The sequence below is a fragment of the Physeter macrocephalus genome, chromosome 12 (genome assembly GCF_002837175.3).
Source record: "Physeter macrocephalus isolate SW-GA chromosome 12, ASM283717v5, whole genome shotgun sequence".
Lineage (NCBI taxonomy): Eukaryota > Metazoa > Chordata > Mammalia > Artiodactyla > Physeteridae > Physeter > Physeter macrocephalus.
Window position 1 is genome coordinate 89,470,762 of NC_041225.1, and position 17,997 is coordinate 89,488,758.

The 17,997-nt window shown below is 40.9% G+C and overlaps 1 long non-coding RNA gene across 1 annotated transcript in view; it reads right to left on the reverse strand.

Annotated features, from left to right (window-relative positions):
• Window positions 1–17,957, reverse strand: part of LOC129392653 (uncharacterized) — a 39,204-nt gene extending 21,247 nt beyond the window's left edge. The window contains exons 1-2 of the long non-coding RNA XR_008618932.1: window positions 17,784–17,957; window positions 6,166–6,232 (exon numbers count right to left, since the gene is read on the reverse strand). This is a non-coding gene — a long non-coding RNA (uncharacterized lncRNA). The remainder of the gene's footprint in view (window positions 1–6,165; window positions 6,233–17,783) is intronic.
• Window positions 17,958–17,997: the final 40 nt, after the last annotated feature.

Consider the following 17,997-nt stretch of genomic DNA (forward strand, 5'->3'; position numbering starts at 1 on the left):
TTTGGATCATCTTTACTATCATTATTCTGAATTCTTTTTCAGGTAGACTGCCTATTTCCTCTTCATTTGTTAGGTCTGGTGGGTTTTTACCTTGCTCCTTCATCTGCTGTGTGTTTTTCTGTCTTTTCATTTTGCATATCTTACTGTGTTTGGGGTCTCTTTTTCGCAGGCTGCAGTTTCGTAGTTCCCGTTGTTTTTGGTGTCTGTCCCCAGTGGCTAAGGTTGGTTCAGTGGGTTGAGTAGGTTTCCTGGTGTAGGGGTCTAGTGCCTGTGCCCTGGTGGATGAGGCTGGATCTTGTCTTTCTGGTGGGCAGGTCCATGTCTGGTTGTGTGTTTTAGGGTGTCTGTAGCCTTATTATGATTTTATGCAGCCTCTCTGCTAATGGATAGGGCTGTGTTCCTGTCTTGCTACTTGTCTGCCATAGGGTGTCCAGCAATGTAGCTTGCTGGTCGTTGAGTGAAGCTGGGTCTTGGTGTTGAGATGGAGATCTCTGGGAGATTTTTGCTTTTTGATATTATGTGGTGCTGGGAGGTCTCTTGCTACTTGTCTGCCATAGGGTGTCCAGCAATGTAGCTTGCTGGTCGTTGAGTGAAGCTGTCTTGGTGTTGAGATGGAGAGCTCTGGGAGATTTTCGCCATTTGATATTACGTGGAGCTGGGAGGTCTCTTGTGGACCAGTGTCCTGAAGTTGGTTCTCCCACCTCAGAGACACAGCCCTGACCCCTGCTGGAGCACCAAGAGCCTTTAATCCACATGGCTCAGAATAAAAGGGAGAAAAAATAGAAAGAAAGAGAGAAAAAGAAAGAAAGAAAGAAAGAAAGAAAAAAAGGAAGGAAGGAAGAAGAAAGAGGATAAAATAAAGTGGATAAAATAAAGTTATTAAAAGAAAAAATAATTATTAAGAAGAAAAATTTTAAAAAGTGAAAACAAAAAACGGGACGGTCAGAACCCTAGCACAAATGGTGAAAGCAAAGCTATACAGACAAAATCTCACACAGAAACATACACGTACACACTCACAAAAAGTGAAAAAGGGGAAAAAAATAATATATCTTGCTCCCAAAGTCCACCTCCTCAATTTGGGATGATTCGTTGTCTATTCAGGTATTCCACTGATGCAGGGTACATCAAGTTCATTGTGTTGCTTTAATCCGCTGCTTCTGAAGCTGCTGGGAGAGATTTCCCTTCCTCTTCTTTGTTTGCACAGCTCCAGGGGTTCAGCTTTGGATTTGGCCCCGCCTCTGCATGTAGTTCGCCTGAGGGCGTCTGCTCTTCACTCAGACGGGACGGGGTTAAAGGAGCAGCTGACTCGGGGTCTCTGGCTCACTCAGGCCGGGGTGAGGGAGGGGTGCGAATGCGGGGCGAGCCTGCAGCGGCAGAGGCCGGCGTGACGTTGCACCAGGCTTAGGCGCTCTGCTCATTCTCCCGGGGAAGTTGTCCCTGGATCCCGGGACCCTGGCAGTGGCGGGCTGCACAGGCTCCCAGGAGGGGAGGTGTGGAGAGTGACCTGTGCTCGCACACAGGCTTCTTGGTGGCTGCAGCAGCGGCCTTAGCATCTCCTGCCCGTCTCTGGTGTCCGCGCTGATAGCCGCGGCTCGCACCCGTTTCTGGAGCTCCTTTACGTGGTGCGCTTAATCCCCTGTCCTCGCGCACCAGGAAACAAAGAGGCAAGAAAAAGTCTCTTGTCTCTTCGGCAGCTCCATGCCCGTCTCTGAAGCTGTTTTAAGCGGTGCACTTTATCCCCTCTCCTCGCACACCAGGAAACAAAGAGCCTGGAGGATTTTTATTATAAATGGGTGTTGAATTTTTCAAAAGCTTTTTCTGAATCTATTGAGATGATAATATGGTTTTTCTCCTTCAATTTGTTAATATGTTTATCCCATGGATAGATTTGTGTATATTGAAGAATCCTTGCATTCCTGGGATAAACCCCACTTGATCAAGGAGTATGATCCTTTTAATGTGCTGTTGGATTCTGTTTGCTAGTATATTGTTGAGGATTTTTGCATCTATGTTCATCGGTGAAATTGGCCTGTAGTTTTCTTTATTTGTGACATCTTTGTCTAGTTTTGGTATCAGGGTGATGGTGGCCTCGTAGAATGAGTTTGGGAGTATTCTTCCTCTGCTATATTTTGGAAGAGTTTGAGAAGGATAGGTGTTAGCTCTTCTCTAAATATTTGATGGAATTCTCCTTGAAGCCATCTGGTCCTGGACTTTTGTTTCTTGGAAGATTTTTAATCACAGTTTCAATTTCAGTGCTTGTGATTGGTCTGTTTATATTTTCTATTTCTTCCTGGTTCAGTCTCGGAAGGTTGTGGTTTTCTAAGGATTTTCCCATTTCTTCCAGGTTATCCATCTTATTGGCATATAGTTGCTTGTAGTAATCTCTGATGATCCTTTGTATTTCTGCAGTGTCAGTTGATACTTCTCCTTTTTCATTTCTAATTCTATTGATTTGAGTCTTCTCCTTTTTTTTCTTGATGAGTCTGGCTAATGGTTTATCAATTTTGTTTATCTTCTCAAGGAACCAGCTTTCATTTGTGTTGATCTTTGCTATTGTTTTCTTCATTTCTTTTTCATTTATTTCTGATCTGATCTTTATGATTTCTTTCCTTCTGCTAACTTTGAGGTTCTTTTGTTCTTTCTCTAATTGCTTTAGTTGTAAGGTTAGGTTGTTTATTTGAGATGTTTCTTGTTTCTTGAGGTAGGATTGTATTGCTATAAACTTCCCTCTTAGAACTTCTTTTGCTGCATCTCATAGATTTTGGGTCATTGTGTTTTCATTGTCACTTGTTTCTAAGTGTGTTTTGATTTCCTTTTTGATTTCTTCAGTGATCTCTTGGTTATTTAGTAGTGTATTGTTTAGCCTCCATGTGTTTGTATTTTGATCAGAAAAGATACTTGATACGATTTCAATTTTCTTAAATTTACCAAGGCTTGATTTGTGACCCAAGATATGATCTATCCTGGAGAATGTTCCATGAGCACTTGAGAAGAAAGCATATTCTCTTGTTTTTTGATGGAATGTCCTATAAATATCAATTAAGTCCATCTTGTCTAATGTAGCATTTAAAGCTTGTGTTTCCTTATTTATTTTTATTTTGGATGATCTGTCCACTGGTGAAAATGAGATGTTAAAATGTCCCCTGCTATGATTGTGTTACTGTTGATTTTCCCTTTTATGTTTGTTAGCATTTGCCTTATGTATTGAGGTGCTCCTATGCTGGGTGCATATATATTTACAATTGTTATATCTTCTTCTTTGGTTGATCCCTTGATAATTATGTAGTGTCCTTCTTTGTCTCTTGTGATAGTCTTTATTTTAGTCTATTTTGTCTTATATGAGAATTGCTACTCCAGCTTTCTTTTGATTTCCATTTGCATGGAATATCTTTTTCCATCCCCTCACTTTCAGTCTGTATGTGTCCCTAGTTCTGAAGTGGGCTTCCTGTAGACAGCATACATATGGGTCTTGTTTTTGTATGCATTCATCCAGTCTATGTATTTTGATTGGAGCATTTAATCCATTTATACTTAAGGTAGTTATCAGTATGTATGTTCCTATTACCATTTTCTTAATTGTTTGGGGTTTGTTTTTGTAGGTCCTTTTCTTCTCTTGTGTTTCTCACTTAGAGAAGTTCCTTTAGCATTTGTTGTAGAGCTGGTTTGGTGGTGCTGAATTCTCTTAGCTTTTGCTTGTCTGTAAAGTTTTTATTTCTCCATCAAATCTGAATGAGATCCTTGCTCAGTAGAGTAATCTTGGTTGTAGCTTTTTCCCTTTCATCACTTTAAATATATTGTGCCACTCCCTTCTGGCTTGTAGAGTTTCTGCTAAGAATCACTTGTTAACCTTATGGGGATTCCCTTGTATGTTACTTGTTGTTTTTCCCTTGCTGCTTTTAATATTTTTTCTTTGAATTTACTTTTTTCGTAGTTTGATTAATATGTGTCTTTGCATGTTTCTCCTTTGATTTATCCTGTATGGGACTCTCTGAGCTTCCTGGACTTGATTGCCTCTTTCCTTTTCCATATTAGGGAAGTGTTCAACTATAATCTCTTCAAATATTTTCTAAGTCTCTTTCTTTTTCTCTTCTTCTTCTGGGACCCCTATAATTTGAATGTTGATTCATTTAATGTTGTCCAAGAGGTCTCTGAGACTGTCCTCAATTCTTTTCATTCTTTTTTCTTTATTCTGCTCTGCAGTAGTTATTTCCACTATTTTACCTTCCAGGTCACTTATCTGTTCTTCTGCCTCAGTTATTCTGCTATTGATTCCTTCTAGAGAATTTTAAATTTCATTCATTGTGTTGTTCATCTTTGTTTGTTTGCTCTTTAGTTCTTCTAGTTCCTTGTTAAACGTTTCTTGTATTTACTCCATTCTATTTCTAAGATTTTGGATCATCTTTACTATCATTACTCTGAATTCTTTTTCAGGTAGACTGCCTATTGCCTCTTCATTTTTTTGGTCTGGTGGGTTTTTACCTTGCTCGTTCATCTGCTATGTGTTTCTCTGTCTTCTCCTTTTGCTTAACTTACTGTGTTTGGTGTCTCCTTTTCACAGGATGCAGGTTTGTAGTTCCCGTTGTTTTTGGTGTTTGCCCCCAGTGGGTAAGGTTGGTTCAGTGGGTTGTGTAGCCTTCCTGGTGGAGGTAACTGGTGCCTGTGCTCTGGTGGATGAGGCTGGATCTTGTCTTTGTGGTGGGCAGAACCGTGTCTGGTAGTGTGTTTTGGGGTGTCTGTGGCCTTATTATGATTTTAGGCAGCCTCTCTTCTAATGGTTGGGGTTGTGTTCCTTTCTTGCTAGTTGTTTGGCATGGGGTGTCGAGCACTGTAAGTTGCTGATAGTTGAGTTGAGCTAGGTATTAGCGTTGGAGAACGCTGGGAGATGGAGAACTCTGGGGAAGCTTTCACTATTTGATATTAGGTGGAGCTGGGAGTTCTTTGGTGGGCCAATGTCCTGAACTCGGGTGCCCCACCTCAGAGGTACAGGCCTGACACTCAGCCGGAGCACCAAGACCCTGTCAGCCACATGGCTTTCGGGAAGTCTGCGGTCTTCTGCCAACATTAAGTAGGTGTTCTGTAGGAGTTGTTTCATATGTAGATGTATTTCTGATGTATTTGTCGGGAGGAAGGTGATCTCCACATCTTATTCCTTGGCCATCTTTAAGGTCTCCCCAGAAACCTCCTTGTAGCCTGAATCTCTTTAAAATAAACAAAAACGAACAACAAAACCTTCCCCTGCCTTTTGGAAATCTGGTTCTCTCTGGGAAGCACTGGGCTGTTCATTCACCAGCTACCATGTAGGGAGTGGGGCAGGTTGTCAGAATTCTTCTAGCATTTTGTTGCTCTTCCTGAAACATTTTCCTTCACCTTCCTCTAAAACCCTTTCTCTTTTGGGACAGTACCCTCCTGTCTTACCAGTGTGCTCTGTGGATCTTCTTCCTAGTCCTTGAGGTTCTAGGGTCCCAGATTACTGTGTTTTTGCCCAGCTCAAGTTTTGTGACATCTTGGGCAATTTTAACCTTGAGGTCAATCCACCTATATCTGGATTCAAAATTTCCTGATCTCATGATTTATTTAATAGATGTATATTAAATTTTTGTATCCTATAAACAGAGAATATATAGTAGTTTCCAGCATTCCTGGGATATTTAGCAGGAAGCAAAGGTTATCCCTGCTCTCAAAAGTCTTTCCTAACACATCACTCCTCTGCTGTCTCCTTTGTTCTTCAGAAACCAATCTTTTGAGAACCATGTCACTTTGTCCCATCACTGACATTGATGGTTCATGGGCATGTGACCTGGGAAGCTACATCAGGGCTCCAGGCTCAGAGGGCCCCACACTTGGCTTAATGATCGGCTGTTGCCATCTCGAAATTCTTAATAATTTTATCTTTGAACTTGTGTTTAGTAAGTGAAGTCCAATGAGACAATGGAGCATGAACATGAACAGAGGAGATACTTACAACATGTGTCTGCTAGTCCTTGCTGCCCATCCATATGGCATTCATGATGCCCGATGGGCACAGAATTCTATTTTATAGCCCCAGAAGCCACATTTTCCATTTCAACTAGGACTTGTTTCACATGCAGAAAAGAAGACATTTTAAGAAACAATTGAGGAACACTATCATATCCTTTCTTACTGCATCAGCCAACCACTTACTCTGAAAATGATGACATAGTAAGCAAAGTTCCTTCTCCTTTCAGTTCTTCCTTACTCATCAGTAAGCCTAAGGTAAGTAGAATTGTATACATTAAGAAGTGAAGTTAAAACAGGTGAGTTAGTTTTGTTCTGATAAAAATGAAATACTCATTTTGTAGCATGTACCAACTAAAAAATACAGATTCTGTGATTTTAGTGATTCTGCAAATGAGTTATATGATTTAAATGCTCTTGCATTTGCATATAAAACTGGCATTCCACAGAAAGATGAACAGTATACTTCATACTGATAATTTAAATTTTTAATTTTTTCTGTACTCAGAACGACATTAAATAGCAAATGAAAAACTTCATGGGGACTTCCCTGGTGGTGCAGTGTTTAAGAATCTGCCTGTCAATGCAGGGGACATGGGTTTGAGCCCTGGTCCAGGAAGATCCCACATGCTGTGGCGCAACTAAGCCCATGCGCCACAACTACTGAGCCTGCACTCTAGAGCCCGTGAGCCACAACTACTGAGCCCACGTGCCACAACTACTGAAGCCCACTTGCCTAGAGCCTGTGCTCCGCAACAAGAGAAGCCACCAAAATGAGAAACCTGTGCACTGCAAGGAAGAGTAGCCCCTGCTCGCCACAACCAGAGAAAGCCTGCACACAGCAATGAAGACTCAACGCAGCCATAAATAAACAAATAAATAAATAAATAAAATAAATAATAATTTAAAAAAAGAAAAAGAAAAACATCATGGCAGGGTTTCCCTGGTGGAACAATGGTTAAGAATCCACCCGCCAATGCAGGGGACACGGGTTCTAGCCCTGGTCCGGGAAGATCCCACGTGCTGTAGAGCAACTAAGCCCGTGTGCCACAACTACTGAAGCCCGGACGCCTAGAGCCTGTGCTCCACAACAAGAGAAGGCACCGCATTGAGAAGACCGCGAACCACAACAAAGAGTAACCCCCTCTCACCGCAACCTGAGAAAGCCCACGCACAGCAAGGAAGACCCAATGCAGCCAAAAATAAATAAATTAAATAAATAAATTTTTTAAAATACCCAACATCATGGCAAGTCAAGAGAGAGAACATGGAGGAAAAAAAAGCTTTATAGATTTAGGATCATGGCCCATATGCTTCCTCTCCACCTGGCATCATGCTCTGCAATTTCAACACTCATTTGGTTGATCCACAGTCCAGAAATATATGTTTTGGAAAAAGACAGTGTGTTTTCTTAAGATACAAAGTTGTACATCCATGAAATACTTAGAAAAATTGACCCTATTTTATACAAGAATGTTTATTTCAATACTTCTTACAATAGTAAAATTTTAAAACGATGTTTATGGAATATAAGGTATATGGAATGTAACGTAAACTCTTCCCTGAGCCTCCAGCCTGCTGGTCTGTCCTGCAGATTTCAAATTTGCCAGTCCCCCCAATCACATAAGCCAATTCCTTAAACTAAATTCCTCTCTTTATCCACACACATCCTATAGGTTCTGTTTCTCTGTAGAACCCTTACTAATAGAAGGTTCTACACTTTTCTTCACTTGTCCATTTCTATGACCACATCTGGATGGTGTCATGATCAGAACCAGCACCATCTCAGAAATCTTATACCCATTTAGCACCTCAGATGGCACTCTTCTCTGACTCTTAGACCTGTGTCTACACACCTCTTTCTTCAGTCTCATTGAGATCTCTGGTCCTGTCATCCTTCTATTTTCTCACCATCCATTGACCCTCTTCTGGTTGACTCCTTTGTCCTTCCCACCCAGCTTAAGCTTCCACAACCCATTATTTCAGTCACTATTATGCCAAACTTTCAATTCCCTTACCTTTTTCCTTTTGCTCCAACTGCCCTGCCAATTGCCAACTTTGGATCATCCTAGCTAACTGCTACCTTCACTACTATAGCCACAATTGATATATTAGGGTTCTCCAAAGAGGCAGAATTCCTTCTTCCTCTGGGGTATGTCAGTATTTTTCTCTTAAAGACTTCAGTTAATTGGATGATTATGGAGAGTAATCTGCTTTACTCAAAGTCTACTGATTTAAATGTAATTACATTTAAAAGATAGTTTGACCAAACATCAGAGCACCAGAGCCTAATCAAGTTGACACATAAAGCTAACTATCACAGCTAAGTAGCTGCAAAAACTCACATTTTCATTTAACAAATATTTTTTGAACACATAGAATATGCTGTGTGATGAAAACACAAAGATGGATAAAGGACACAGTCCATTTCCTCCCAAGGAATTTATCATCTCTTAGCGTGAGGCAGACACAGAAGCAGACATTTGTGATACAAGGTGATAAGTGCTATGATGAAAAATGTATTAGAGGTAATAGCTGTTAGTAGGATATAACATTTAATATGGATCTATTAAATCAACGATAAGATCAAGAAACTTTGAATCCAGACATAGGATGAATCAACCTCATAGTTGAAGTTGTCATATAGGATGACACAGAACTTGGGCTAGATAAAAAGGTGGTGACTGAACTGCATCTTGGAGAATAAGTAGGGATTGGGTAGGTAATGAAGGTAGAAGAGGACAGGGCATTTCAAGTTGGAAAGTAGGGCGATAAGGGAGCACATAGCTTGAGTCAAGAATCAGAGATAATATGGTGCACCAGGAATTTGTGTTACTCGAGTGGAAAGGTGGGGAAAGCAGAAGGAAAAATTCTTGAGTTCCATGAAACAACATCTGTTTACTGGGAATCTGCTATTACCAGATACATGTATGTGTATGAGGGTTGGGAGAGAGAGGATGCAGTGTGGGGTGTGTTGAGATGTTTCTACCTCCATGGAGTTAAAGCATAGGTTGGGGACACACACACACACACACACACACACACACACCCCACTGCGGGTTCTCCATGGACTGGAGTGATCAGAGGTGGCTTTGGCCACTGTAGTTATACGTACCTTGTATTTGGGGAGGTGGAGGAGGGGCACTCCTAGGTGGAAGGGAAGGGCAGCAGAGAGGAAAGGTGCAGCCATAATGTAAACAAAGGTTCAAAGGAGGATCATAGGAGCCCATTTTCCACTGAGAAGAGACCAAGCTTGCCAGAGGGGAGAGTTTGTGCCAGGGAGGAGAGTAGGACAGAGAGAGTGATGATTACAAACTTAAGTAGTTTGGACTTGACACCGTGTGCAGTGAGGCTTGATCAAAGCAGCAGTGTGGTAAAAAAAAAAAACAACAACAAAAAGAAAACCCCAAAGCCCAAACAACTTTAGGTGATATGGATGTAGACACAATTACTAAAGTGTAGGGCTTCTGAGGGTGGAGGGAGGGTTAGGAGACATGGCAATATTATGAAGATCTTTGAATGATAAGCTAAAGGCATGGAGTTTATCTTTCAGCCTAGCATTTTTCAAAGAGTTTTAAAGCAGTGGAACTCTTTTTTTTTCCCTCAAAATAATCTTAACAGAAGTCCAATGTATCAAACAGATACAAGCAGCTGTCTATCAGGAGGTTTTCCTGGTTTGAAAGCCCCTGATGAAGGTGATGTGGATCTGAGGAAGTTGTAAACGCTGATGGACATGTAGGATCTGGGTTGGAAGGGGAGAGGGTGAAAGCTAAGAGGAAGGTTAGAAAGAGATGAGAGTCTGGATTTTGGAGGAGACAGCAGAGATGAAAGAAGCAGGTGGATTTGAAGGATTTTAGAGGGAAAAGCAGTCGGGGTGGTGAGGAAGCAAAGAGTCCAGCTTTAGTCAGGAGGGAGGAAGGAGAGCTCTTGGTATGGTGGAGGGGTGAGGTTCTTGGCTGCCATCAGTGAGGAGAACTTAAAAACATCTGGTCCAGTTGTGTGGCCACTGTTACAGGTGATCATTATTTCTTGTCCCCAAAACTTCGTTCAGTGCTGGGACTTTTTGGAAAAACTTCTGAAAGAAGCTTTCTAATTTAGAGTGTCATGAAAAGTGCAGTACTATGTATTTGTTCATGAGGTCTGACAGTCTGAAGAAGTAAAAGAACTCCTCCATTTGGGTGTCATGGAAGTTTTATTTGAAAGATCCAACATGGTTCTTGATATCGTTAACACTGCTGTTAAGTCCTGTGCTAAAATTACCTTCACAGGTGCCAGACAGTCAAGAATTGTGAAGGGTTTGAGATTTCATCTGACTTGAAAGCTACAAGACTGCCTCATGGATGCTGGCAGAAGACACAAGATTCCTGGGCCAGAGACAAAGGACAGCTTATTACTCACAGCAATAGTAGTAGCTAGAGTAACGTCATTTTTGCATTGTTTCATCAAACCCCAATTTCTACAGGGTGACATGAAAGAGCCAAGTAATGCCTGCACATGTAGTGGGTTACATTTTAAGAGAGGAACCCCAATTTTAGGGAACTCAGATCTTTTATAATGGACAGTAAGGCTACCTGAACTTTGTCCTGAAGGGAGACACTATCTTTATTTTTAAAATTAAAAAAAAATTTTATAGAATTATAGTTGATTTATAATGTTGTGTTAGTTTCAGGTGCATAGCCAAGTGATTCAGTTATTTTTTTCAGATTATTCCATTATATCTTATTGCAAGATATTGAATATAATCCCTGTGCTATACAGTAAATCCTTGTTGCTTATCTATTTTATGTATAGTAGTTTGTATCTGTTAATCCCTTATTCCTAATTTGTCCCTCCCTCCCTCTCCCCTTTGGTAACCATACGTTGTTTTCTGTGTCTGTGAGACTGTTTCTGTTTTGTATATAGATTCATTTGTATAGTTTTAGATCCCAAATATAAGTGATATCATTTGTCTTTCTCTGTCTGGTTTACTTCACTAAGTGAAGTACTTCACTTACTTCTCTAGGTCCATCCATGTTGCTGCAAATGGCAATACTTCATTCTTTTATAAGACTGGGTAATATTCCATTTTATATATATATATATGTATATATTTGTGTATATATATATACACGTATATATATGTGTGTATATATATATATATATACACACACATGTATATATATATGTGTGTATGTATATATACCACATCTTAAGCCAATTTTCTGTTGATGGTCACTTGGGCTGTTTCCATGTCTTGGCTATTGTAAATAGTGCTTCCATGAACATTGGGGTGCACGTATCTTTTCAAATTAGAGTTTTCCTTTTTTTCCAGATGTACACCCAGTAGTGGGATTGCTGGATCAAATGGTAGCTCTATTTTTAGTTTTTTTTAAGGAACCTCCATACTGTTTTTCATAGTGGCTGCACCAATTTACATTCCCACCAATAGTGTATGAGTGTTCCCTTTAGGGAGACACTATCTTTATCATACTGGATAGTAAACAAATTTGTCTCATACTCTGGAGAAAGACACCATCTCTGTCTTCAAGGCGGTTTGCTGTATAGATATTCCTGAAAACATAGTCTGGAATAAAGGCAGGCAGAGCTCTGATCCCAAGATATGCAGAAATGCCAGAGAACTCTGAAGAATTGTCCCTTAATGTGACAAGGCTCTAATAATGATGAGCTAATGGGGTGATTAATTTCCTTCATTTCCTATCTCTCCCATTGGACCTATAATACACAGGTGAATTTTCCAGTTGACCTAAAAGGTCAAACCTTCTATTACACTGGCATTCTTTAAAATGTCTCAAAGATCTGACCACTATGTATCTGAAGTTCTCCTTTAAAGGGAAGTTCCACTTGTCTATACACAGTTTAATGATCCTTCAATGATCAGGTCTTCAAGCCACTTTGATTCTTTTTACCTCAAATCTCTCAGGTCCCTTTCTAGCTTGAAATTTTGTAAAACTTGATCAATTTTATTTATTTGGACCCAAATCCTGAGCTTATAATTAAGAGGTGTATAAGGAATGTTCAAAAACTCTCCTAAAGAATTTTCTCAAGTTTGAGAGAAATAAAATGCATATAGAGCTTTGCAGATAAGAGTTGTAAAATAGAGCATTAATACACCCTGGTGAAAGATTTTATGAGGTAGTTGAAGAGAGTAAGCTTCCACACCTGGGAAGTCCTTCTATGCCACCAGTCTACTTACTTTATAATCTCACTGGAATGGAGATTCACCTTCTGGCACCTTCAGATGAGGATGAGTTATAGCAACAGCCCTAAAGATGGGACTAGGAACTGTAGTTCCTTCAGGCCAGTGTTCTAAAGGAGGGTGTATCCTCAGCCTCTTGTGAGGCTAGAGGGCTGAAGTGGAAGCTGCACCTGTTTCAGTGACCCAGGCTTGTACACTGAATGAAACTAACCTTGTTTCCAGGACAATGACTGAATGAATCAGTGGTTGTTATCCATACCAAAGGCAACTAGGTATAGACTGAACATCACGGAGCTCAACCCATTGTGAAGTGGCTTGAAGAAAAACTTAGCTCAGTAAGGGACCTATATTGAATGGGCCAAACAAGTCCAACCAAATACTCCCTATTGAGGAGTATAAATGTTAGATCCAAAAAAATAAATAGATTAAAAAAAATAAATGTTAGATCCACAGAGAGACATTGGCAGACCCCTGGTAAGCAAAGCTGCAGTGTTTTGAGTTCTCCTTGAGGCCTGCTGGTCATCCAACTTCTGGATCCATTGAAACCCATACAAACTGATTCTCTTGTATCCTCACCTCTGTTTCTAACCCATCCTTGAAATCTTATAGAGTAATACTATTATGCCCTAACTGATTAAAAGACCTTTTAATCAAAGTGTGGATAGAACCAGAATCAGAGGTAAAGAAGTAGAGAATAAATCAAGGATTCTCACATGAGAGAGAAAGTTGAGACTCTAGGACATCATAAACACTGAGTTGGTCAAACATCTGCTGGTAAGAAAAGAAATTCGTTTCACCTGTCCATACTGCTAAATACAAAGGTAGAGACTTGCTCTTAAGTGCTTCGGAAAAAGTTTATGTGGTATGGTTGATAATGAATGGGAGACAAAAATTTCAAACACGTTTGTCCACACTCCATCACTAGGGGATCTCATCCTTTCCCATGACTTTAAATACAGTCTTCTGCGGACAACTCCCATGTTTTATCTCCAGCCAGATCTCTGATGTGAAAAAAGTCATAGAACCAGCTGTCTACTTGTCATCTCCACTTAGATTAACACAAGCATTTCAACTTAGCATGTCCAAGATGGTACCCTGGATCTACCTGCTGAGTCCATTCTTCCCCATATTCCCCTCAAAAAATGGTACTATCCATTTGCTTAAGCCAGAAAGCTGGAGTCATTCTTCACCTCTCCCATCCAATCTACCAGCAAGTGCTGTCAGTTCTATCTCCAAACATGTCTTGACTCTGCACAATTCTTCCTCTCTGCAGCCATCATCCTTTGCTGCATCCTTCATCTTTTGTTGGCTGACTCAAGGGCCTCTTACTGGTTACCTACTCTCTTCCAATCCATGCTCCAGACAGTAGTCAGAGTGGCTTTAAACTATTTGTACATTGAATCATGTCACTCACCTGTTTAGTACCCTTTAGAACATAAAGTTCCTCTCATAGCCCTCTAGATTCTCCATGAATCTGAGCCTCATCTCACACTCCTTCCTTCATGCTGTGCCTACTCTGTACTTCCCACAGTGACTTGTCCTTGCCAAACTGATTCCTATTCTGTTGCCTTTGAGCACAGTGTTCCCTCTCCTGGAAGGCTTTTTGGCCCCACTCTGCCTGGCTGGCATCTGGGATACCATGCACATCATGCAGTGTCCACTGAGGCTATGTATCAAGGCAGCCCTCTTTTCTGATCACACAGTTCAAAATGGGCTGCTGGCTTCTCACTCTCAGAGCACCACACTCTGCCCTCATAGCATGTATCATTATTTGTATTATATATTTATTTGGGTTTTTACTTTTTAACTGTCTTGAAAACACTGTAAGTTCCATGAAGGTAAAAATCATATTTGTTATGTTAACCACTGTCTCTCTGAGTTTAATACAGTGCTTGGTATAACAGGTACTCAATAAATTCCTGTTGAATGAATGGATGAATGAATGAAAGCCTACAGGGCAAGGGGAACAGGGTCTTACAGGCTGGGTAAAGATGAATTAAGCAGCAGCATGGCACCAATACTAAGAGAACTTGAAGCATGAGGGCATGACATGCTGGGTGCTTCTCTGAGAGTCCCATCTGTCAAAGCTCTTAGAACTGTGTGCTGATCATTCTCTAAGTGGGAATAAATATTAACACACCATTATTACCCTGAATGCGAACTCAGCCTGCACAGTACTAGGCCTTATCTCTTGAGATGTTCACCAGACACAAAATGAAGAGAGATAGGTATTCTCTGCCTCAGCCAGGCTGAACCTCTGCCTTTCTCCCTCCTCTTACACCCCCATTCCATACCCTGATATTCTTTGCCCCTTTAAGCTGCTGTGTTCTGCCTCTGCTACTTATTTCTCTTTTTGGTGCTCCATTCTCCATGCCCAGAAGGCTGCCCTCTCTTTTTGGGCCCTGCATTGCAGAGGGGTCTCCGGCATTCTGGCCCTTGCCTTGGGGGTGTCTGCTGAATCAACACGGTGCTGGCGTCCTTCCCTCTGGGCTTGCCGACTGCCTTGGCTAGAGAGCCTCCACCTCCTGCCGGCCCCCAACAGCTAGCACTCGCTCTCACCAACAGTAGGTCAGCTTTGCGACCTGATACCCACTCTCTGAGGCTACACTGTAGTTGTCTCTCATGAGGGGGGGAGAGCTGTTCCTCATGCTCTTGTGGTTTAAGAAAGCAGGCATGGGCTTCCCTGGTGGCGCAGTGGTTGAGGGTCCGCCTGCCGATGCAGTGGACGCGGGTTCGTGCCCCCGTCCGGGAAGATCCTACATGCCGCGCAGCGGCTGGGCCCGTGAGCCATGGCTGCTGAGCCTGCGCGTCCGGAGCCTGTGCTCTGCAACGGGAGAGGCCACAACAGTGAGAGGCCCACATACCGCTTAAAAAAAAAAAAAAAAGCAGGCATTACTTCATCAGTAAACGCCTAGAGGAAACCAAACCCCAGAATAAAAACAGACCCTCTCTATAGTCTCTTTCTACTTCCTTTTTTGTTTGTTTGTATCTACAGTCAATAGAAATTAGAAGCATAACTTGATGGACACCAGAGTTTTGCTGGAAAAAACTGCCTTAGATATATTTATTAATTGTTGTTTAAAATTTCATTATATTTTATAATGATGCACATGCTATAAAATTCAGCGGGTATGAAAAGGTAATCACGAAGTGCTGTCTCTCTCCCCTGCCCCCACTGCCCCCACTTCCCCTCTGTAACTTTCTTGCATAACCTTCTGGAGATCTATGTACTTACAAACATGCATATATTTTCACTCTCCTTCCCCTCCCCCGACTCTTACATTGTTCTTCAGCCTTCTCTTTCCTTTGAACATGTTCTGCTTCAATAATCCAAAAGCTTTACAACTTTTTATAGCTGCATATAGTATTCCATTATTTAGGCAAATTTATAATTTGCATTAATAAAATGATGTGTAATTTCACACATATTCAAGTGTATCTGTGAATACATTCCTAGAAGTCAAAAGGTATGTTTATTTTTAATTGGATATATTGTCAAATTGCTGTCTGGAGTAACTTACAAGAGTGTCTATTCCCATACATCTTTGTCAGTGTAGTTTCTAAAATCTTTCAAAGTTGTCAGTCTGTGAGCTGAAAAAATGTATTATTATTGTAACTCTAATTTGCATTTTTCTTATTATAAGTGAACTCAAGTATATTTTCAAATGTTTAGAGCATTTATATTTTCTTTTCTATGAACTCTTCATATTCTTGCCAATTTTTTTCAAATAGGATAATGGTTTTTTTCTTATTGATTTGTAAGTGATTATATTTTAAGGAAGGTTGTTTATGGTAGGTTTGTCTTGAGGAATTAAATTTTTTTTAATGTAGCTAAATTCATCTTTCTTTTAAGGCATCTGGGTTTTTGTGTGATGCTTAGAAAAGCTTTAACTGGCGGTTACTGCAAAAATTTTCCCATAATTTTTCCTACTAATTAATTTTTTAACATATAAATCTTTGTTTCATCTGGAATTTATTTTGTTGTAAGCAGTAAGATAATAATCCAAATTAATTTTTCTTCACCGATCATCACCCTGATGCTCCAACACTATTTATTAGTTAATCCATCTTTCCTTCACCGACTTGAAAAACCACTTTTAGCATATACTAAACCCCTATATGTCTCTGGGTCTGTTTCTGGGTCTGACTCTGGTCTGTCTAATCATGATTTAAACTCTTTAACTTCTATCATTATGTGAAAGGTGTTACAACAGTATTTTAGGTTAGTGTTAGGGGTGCTGTTGGTATCTAGCAAAGCTAACTGGGCCATATGGAGACTGAATTCTTAATCCTGGCCTAAATCACTCATCATCCAGTCCTTTGCCAACTACAACAAAAGAGGGTCTGACACTTTAGGAGCAATGGGCCGGGGATGTCTAGACATCACATCTTGCTCTCAGTTGAGCTCACAACCACCGTATGATGTAGTGTGTTCCTTGAGTTATTTTGCTTGCAAGAAATAGAGACTCTCTCGGGTTGGTTCAAATAATAAGTGGCACATTCTCTTGCTATATAAATAAGGGGGTCATGAATCTCAACCACCTCATCAGAAGAAGCCCACAACAAGACCTCATAGGAAGGTCTCATGTTTTTTTCTTTGTAAATTGCACATCATTAATGACCTATAGCAAACATACTAGAGAGCTGGCCTATGATAAGGGCTGGGGAGGAAAAAGGTGCAGCTATCAGGGTTGAAGAGTTAAAAAAATGAAAATGAAAAGAAATAAACTATAAGTAGTGGGACCTTTCATGGGCTGATGAGAGTGTGCTATGCATTGAAGAATAGTAAACAATTTACATCTGAGATTCTTTTAAAAATTAAAAGTCAAAATGTGAAACTCCAGGCAGAACTCACAGTTCACTGGACTCTTTGAGGCAGGTCTCCATTTTAGGGGCAGGTTATACAGGGATTGATTAGAGCTCAAAGAGGCAGTGGTGAGCTCTTCTCATAGGAAGAATAGAAAGCACAGGGTAGTCAGGTTCCATGGACACTTAGCTCCTTGTGACTCAAAGTAAGGTCCATGGACCAGAGACATGGCTATTACCTAGGAGCTTGTTAGAAATGCAGAATCTCAGGTCTCACTCCAGACCTGCTTAATCAGAGTCTTCCTTTTAACAAGACCCCAAGGTGATGAGAAAAAATCATTAAAATTTGACAACCTCTGCTCTAGAACATAGCTTGGGAAGAGGAAGTTTGCTTAAGATCCAGTGCAACTCAACCTACTGAGCCATTTCATCGTACTTCCACAGTGGTCATCATAGCTTTGACTGCAGAAGGGAAACAATTCTGAGTGGTGACAAGGTTCAGGATGTAGCCTCAGAGAGAATGACCAGAATACAAAGAGGGTGGAGGTCGCTGAATATGGAAAGGTCCAGAAGCTATGAGGCTGGGGTGCTTGGTAGTTGTCCTTGGGGCTGTTGAAATCTCTCAGGATTCTGCAGGACTTGGAGAAGACAGGAAGACTATGATCCAGGTGCCCAAGAGGGCAGGATGTCAGTAAAATGAGGAAAGACCTGGGGTGACCCAGCTGGAGGCCATGAGTCTTAAAGGAGTGGGACTTTTACTCAAGAATAGAGCCAGCATTGGCACTGGGAATTCCAATCTCACCTGCCAACCCTCAGGAAGAGAAGCCTCTAGAGGAGAGCCAGGGTTCAGGTAAGGTCCAGAGGTAAAGGATACATTCTGTGGAACAGCTAAGGATGCAGGAGAATTTCTCTGGTACAAAACTGGGGCTCCAGAAGGCACACTGTAGATATTGGGATATGAAAAGAGAGGTAGGAAATTAGATGGAGGAGAGCAAACTTGGAGCAATACATGGAGA